Here is a 6,480-nt window from a genome sequence, read left to right as displayed (position 1 = left end):
TACTAAATTTGGTGATGATCGCTCAACCGCGTCTCTTATCAATGACCTTTCCAATTTAAAAATGAATTCAGGGGAAAAGATAAAATATTTCAATTCCAGATTTAACAAATTGTTAAATAAAATCCCAGCTACTTCTAGACCTAGTGTCGATGTACAAATTGAATGGTGCATTTCATGTCTTCCTTCTAACGTAGCAATTTTTGTAGATAGAGCTAATAAAAATACCTTGGTAGAAAACATGAAAGAAGCTATGTCTGTAGAGAAGGGGATAAATACACTAGAAAAGAAAAAGGATCAGGAAGACATAAATTAAAAAGAGTTACATTTAAGGATGAATCTAAAAAGAAATCACTTAAAGATCCCTTTGATCTTGAAGGCTTACAACAAGTCCTTATAACTTTGTCTAACAAGATGGTAGAGATCAAAAAACAAGTAGCTAAATCTTCTTCTAATTTTTTTTTTAGAACATACAGAAGAAATCAGCCACCTAATCCACAACCTCCAAACATGATCTCTAATGTAGAAACTGATGATGAAGATGAGGAGGAAGCAACATTTTCTGCTGATGAATCCCAAGATGAAAAAAATAGCAGAGTTAAATGGAATGTGGGATTTTATTCTTCCTATTTCTGATAGTGAAAATGAATATGAAGCATTACTTGTTGGCATAAGAAGTAAAGGTCCAGTTGATCCTATACAACCAATTAAAAAATAGAAACCTTCAACTTCCACTTCTAAAGATAAAGTTGTTAAAAAATTCACTTCCACTTCTCCCTAAGTAATTATGTTTTCATCCAATTCTCCATATTCACCCAGAACCTTAGTAGTTTTAGATACTATTGAGTACAATATAGTCGAGGATATGAAGAAAATAAAAGCAAACATTTCCCTTCATGAACTCGCTAAACTCAAACAACAACATAAAGTTTTACTAAAAGAATTGAACGCAGTACTTGCTTCTCCTCTTCTTGCTGTTGTGGTATCCAAAGCTTTTAACAGAATGGGTAAACCTCCTGGTCATTCATTATTCAATTCCTATGATGCTATTCTGATAGGTGACAAGTCTAATTCACATATAACTCCTTTTCTTTTGACTTTTGAAATATTTAATAAAAATGTACATAACTTCTTGGTAGATTTAGGGACTTCTTCGAATATCATGCCATATTCAGTTTGTCTAAAATTAAACATGTCACCCTAGAAAACTGTAGTTCACATTGTGCAACTCAATAGGAAAAAATTCAAAATCATAGGAGAAATGAATTCAGTTCTTATTAGATTATCTTTGAATCCTGAAGTTTGTCAAATAATTGATATACTAGTTGCTAATATCCCAGATTTCTAGGGTTTAATTCTTAGCAGAGATTGGTTAGAAAAAATACATGGTTATTTTTGCACTGATTGGTCTCACTTATGGATCCCATTTAATGTAAAGCCGAATCAAATTAGAATCAACACATGAAACATTTGGTAACAGATTTCGAAGGTGAAAATGAGGCGATAACATTTAATAACAACATTCTTGGAAACTACTCTACTGAATCATTTTTTGAGAATTTTAAAGCACAAATGTCACCATTTCTGATTAATTTTGTAACTTCTCAAATCGAAAATTTTTCACAAATGGACTTTTCCAAATGTGTAAATATGCTAGAAAAATGATTAGTTAATTATTTATTCTGGACATCGTATTTTGATGGGTCAAAATGAATTGATGGTGTAGGAGCATGTTGCATATTGATTAATCCTGAAGGTGTGAAGACAATGCTGACTTGCAGATTGGAATTAGAATGCACAAATAATATTGCAAAATATGAGGCATTGGTCCAAGGTATGTACAAAGGAATTAGCCTTGACATTAAATACCTCCAAGTTTTTGGAGATTCTTAGGCCCCTATACTACTAGTGTAACCCCTTATTGTTATTAGTACAACCCACTTATTATATTGATGTACCCATGTAGTGCCCATATTGTTACTATTGTGCCCCATTGAAGCCCACTATTGTTATTATTGTGCCCTTACATTATTATTGTTATGTCGGCTGTGATTATATTATGACCCCTTAGACTCCTATATATAGAAAGGAGGTCTTTTCATTTGTATCATCCAAGAATTGTTCATTTATGTGATGTAAAGGAGGTTTCCCCCTCGAAGAGGCTGAATTCTAAGGCGTTGATCTATCTTTTCTATCTTTTCTTGAGCTGGTTTCATAACATTTGGTATCAGAGCTTTGGATTCTAGGGTTTCGCTGCTCCAAACAGGTCATCGTGGAATTTTCACTATAGCTTTTTTTCTGTGATGTTTCAGAAGTTGCAAAAAAAACCCATTTGAGAAGAAATCACGCTGAACCTTGGGTCCGAATTTCAGAGCTTTTCGCGCTATAGTTTCAAAGATATGATCTGAGGAAGTTGGTCTTTTTGTAGACTCCTGAATTACATTCCAAACAGGTGACCTGGGGAAAATCGTCATAACTTTCTCTCTGAGCATCGGATTGAAATTTCATAAGAAGGTACAGAAAGAGGACGGACTTTAGTTTCTTGTAGATATTTTTCAGAGCCAAAGGTCGAAACAGTGACACGTGGCACTTCATACAAGTTTGCTCTTCTAGAAAGGTCTATAATCAGGTCATCTTGGGAGATTGTGCATAAATCTTTCTTGGAGAATCCAAATTGGATCAGACTAGTGGAATTGGAAAGAGGACGCAGAGGGCTACCACAGGTCATAATTTCAGAATTGACAGATCCAAAAGTACAGAGTTACAGTCGTTTCAAGATCGAGCTCCTAAAATCAAGAAAAAGCAAGATGAGGAAGTTTGATGGCAAGGATCCGGTGAATTGGATACTTCAGATGGAGCAATATTTTGATCTACATGGTGTACCACTATTACAAAAGGTATGTATTGCATCTTCATATTTAGAACCGGATCAATTTTTATGGTATGAAGGGCTTTGTTCTCGTAAACAACTTGTTATGTGGTCAATTTTCACGGAGGAAATGGTAGCACATTATGAAGATACAAAGAGCAACACCTTCTTTAGAGCAACACCACAACAAGTGGGAATAGTAAAAGGGCTTTGTGACATAGTGGAAAGAAAAATTATGGAAACCAGGAAGCATACCCCTTACGACTATAAATATGGAAGTGTTGTTTCTCCTAGCCTTCCACAACCTACAAGGGTTACACCACAACAATTGGAAGAAAAAAGAGAAAAAGGGCTTTGTTACAATTGTGATAGTAAATGCACTAAAGGTCATAAGTGTGCTGAGAAGAAATTATTTTACATAGAATATGAAGAGGAGGAAGAAAAGGATCAAGAAACATCAAAAGAAGAGGATATACGCCAGGACCCCACCCCAGAGCAAGAAGAAATGAATCAGACCATATCTTGTAAAGCATTGGCAAGAATTACCACTCCTCAAACTCTCAAGATAGAAGGACATATCAAGAAGAAAAAGGTGCAAGAAGTGAAAAATCACAGCAAGAAAGAAGAAATAAATCCAACCATATCTTGTAAAGGATTAGAAGAAATTGCCACTCCTCAAACTCTAGAGATAGAAGGACATATCAAGAAGAAAAAGGTTCAAGCAGTGAAAGATCACATCAAGCATCAACAACAAGTTCTTCAACTTTTAAAGGATGACGCCACTTCGGTGCAAAATCAAACGAAACAACAGGTAGATCAACATCGTAGTGAAAATGTTTTTGATGTAGGTGATTGGGTATTTTTACTGCTACATCTCAAGCAAGCTATTTATGAGAAAGAAATGTTGGCAATACTACATGCACTTAAAAAATGGCGACCTTACCGAATGGGAAGACTCTTCAAGGATGAGGATGTGGAAGCATTGTTTTGTACTATTTCTATTATCCAACCAGATTGGATAAATGAAGCAAGGGATGAATGGAAGAAGGACGAAGAAGTATGGCCACTTATTCAAAAGTTGCAAAAGATCCCAATTCAAACAATATTGCCAGAAATTGAAGAAGAAGGAAAAATCATATTGGAACCTAGAGCAGTCACAGAAACAAGAACCTGACAGCTACGAAATCAATCAATTTCAGAGTATCTCATCAAGTGGAAGAACTTACCCGCTGGATTCCACATGGGAGGACAAGAATTTTATACATAAGCATCAAGAACTACTCAACCGTTGAGGACAACGCTTTTTAGAGGAGAGGGGCATGTTAGGCCCCTATACTACTAGTGTAACCCCTTATTGTTATTAGTACAACCCACTTATTATATTGATGTACCCATGTAGTGCCCATATTGTTACTATTGTGCCCCATAGAAGCCCACTATTGTTATTATTGTGCCCTTACATTATTATTGTTATGTCGGCTATGATTATGTTATGACCCCTTAGACTCCTATATATAGAAAGGAGGTCTTTTCATTTGTATCATCCAAGAATTGTTCATTTATGTAATGTAAAGGAGGTTGCCCCTCGAAGAGGCTGAATTCTAAGGCGTTGATCTATCTTTTCTATCTTTTCTTGAGCTGGTTTCATAACAGAGATTCAAAAATTGTAACTAAACAAGTAAGAAACATGATGCATTGTATCTCTACACACTTGAAGAATTATCAGTCTTTGGTTTAGTCTCTCACTTCACATTTTTTATCGTTTAACATTTCTGTTATTCCTAAGATTCAAAATGCCAGCGTTGACCTTCTTGCTAACGTTGCATCAAAACTGATCCCATCTGAAGATTACAGTCCCGATAGTTTTTTGTAGATTTAATCTTTAGACCATCCATTCCTGATAAAATCACCAATTGGCGGGTATTTAATCATGGTGAAGACATTTTAAGCTTCTTAACTTCTGAAAAATCATACGATGACCAAATAATTGATGAGGATGAACATAATGATAAATTAAAATAGAAAATCAATGATAATACCATACCCAAATCTGTAGTAAAACTTAAGGATCTCTATGATTTAAAAGACATATTTAAAAGAGTTACTAATTCAAATCTACAGAGTTCAAATTTGATATTTGAATTAATAAACCTTGGGACAGATCGTAAACCTCAGAACATCAAGTTAGGACTTGGTCTCTCATCTGAAGAATGATTATCCTTCATTCATTTGTTAAAAAAATATAAGGATATCTTTTCTTGGAGTTATGAAGATCTCAAAACATTTGACACCTCCATCATTCAACACACAATTCCGATGACATCTAATGATAAACTTGTCCAAAAAAAATTAAGGAAAATTCATCTGAACTTAGAAAATCAAATCAAAATGGAATTGAATAAAATTGTTAAGGCTAAAATCGTTTTTCCTGTTAGGAATTCAAGATGAGTTTCCAACTTGGTACCTGTTAGGAAGAAAAACAATGATATTCACATTTGTATAGATTTTAGGAATCTCAATAAGGCTAGTCAAAAGGATAATTTCTTGCTACCCACTGTGGAACAAATTTTATGATCAGTTGTTGGTTCCAAACTTATGTCTTTCCTTGATGGTTTCTCAGGATATAATCAAATCATGGTCCACCCAAATGATAGGCTAAATACTACTTTCATAACTAAATGGGGAACTTATGCATACAAAAAATTCCATTCAGTTTAATAAACGCCAAGGGCCACTTTCCAACGAGCCATGTATATAGATTTCAAAGGTCTGTTAAACAAAATGGTTGTTGTTTATTTGGGTGACATTATTGTTTATTCAAAGAACATAAATAATCATTTGCAGGACTTAAGACAAATTTTTGAACGCTGAAGAAAATATGGGATTTCATTAAATCCGAAAAAGTCTTTTTTCGCTCTTAGTGAAGGGAAACTTTTAGGATTCATTGTGTCAAAAAATGGAATTTACATTAACTGTAATAGAATTTAAGAAATTTTAGAAATTTCTCCACCATATAACAAAAAAAACATGCAATCATTTTTTGGACAGATCAATTTTGTTAAAAGGTTTGTCCCTGATTTCTCACAAAGTATTGTGCCGTTACAACAAATAATTAAGAAAGACACAATTTTTAAATGGGGTCATCATGAAAAGAAAGTATTTGATTTAATCAAGCATGCAATTATCAATACTCCTTCTTTAAATACTCATAATTTCTCTGATCATTTCATCTTATATACCTTTGCTTCTTCAACGTCTTATGACGTTGTTTTCACGCAAATTAATAATCAGAAAATTGAAGCACCCATCTCTTTTTTGAGTTCAAATTTTCAGGGTGCTGAATTGAATTATTCAGAAGTAGAAAAAAAAAGCATTTGTTGTATATAAATTCGTAAAGCATTTTATACCTTTTCTTTTAAAAACACACATGAAAGTAATAGTCCCATTCCCAACAGTGAGGCAATTACTAATGCAAAAATAATTAGGAGAAAAGAGAGCAAATTGGGTAACAACTCTGCAAGAGTACAATATTGAAATTAAACCAGCCAAAATTGTGAGAGGGCAAGGTTTCTGCAAGTTTCTTACAAGAGAATCCAAAATACCAGCTGAAGGGG

This window comes from Pinus tabuliformis, chromosome 5_2 (assembly GCF_031772625.1).
Source record: "Pinus tabuliformis cultivar Carrire ecotype Pingquan chromosome 5_2, CPIR1, whole genome shotgun sequence".
Taxonomy (NCBI): domain Eukaryota; kingdom Viridiplantae; phylum Streptophyta; class Pinopsida; order Pinales; family Pinaceae; genus Pinus; species Pinus tabuliformis.
The sequence above is the reverse complement of the archived record's forward strand: the minus strand, read 5'-3'. Positions refer to the sequence as shown.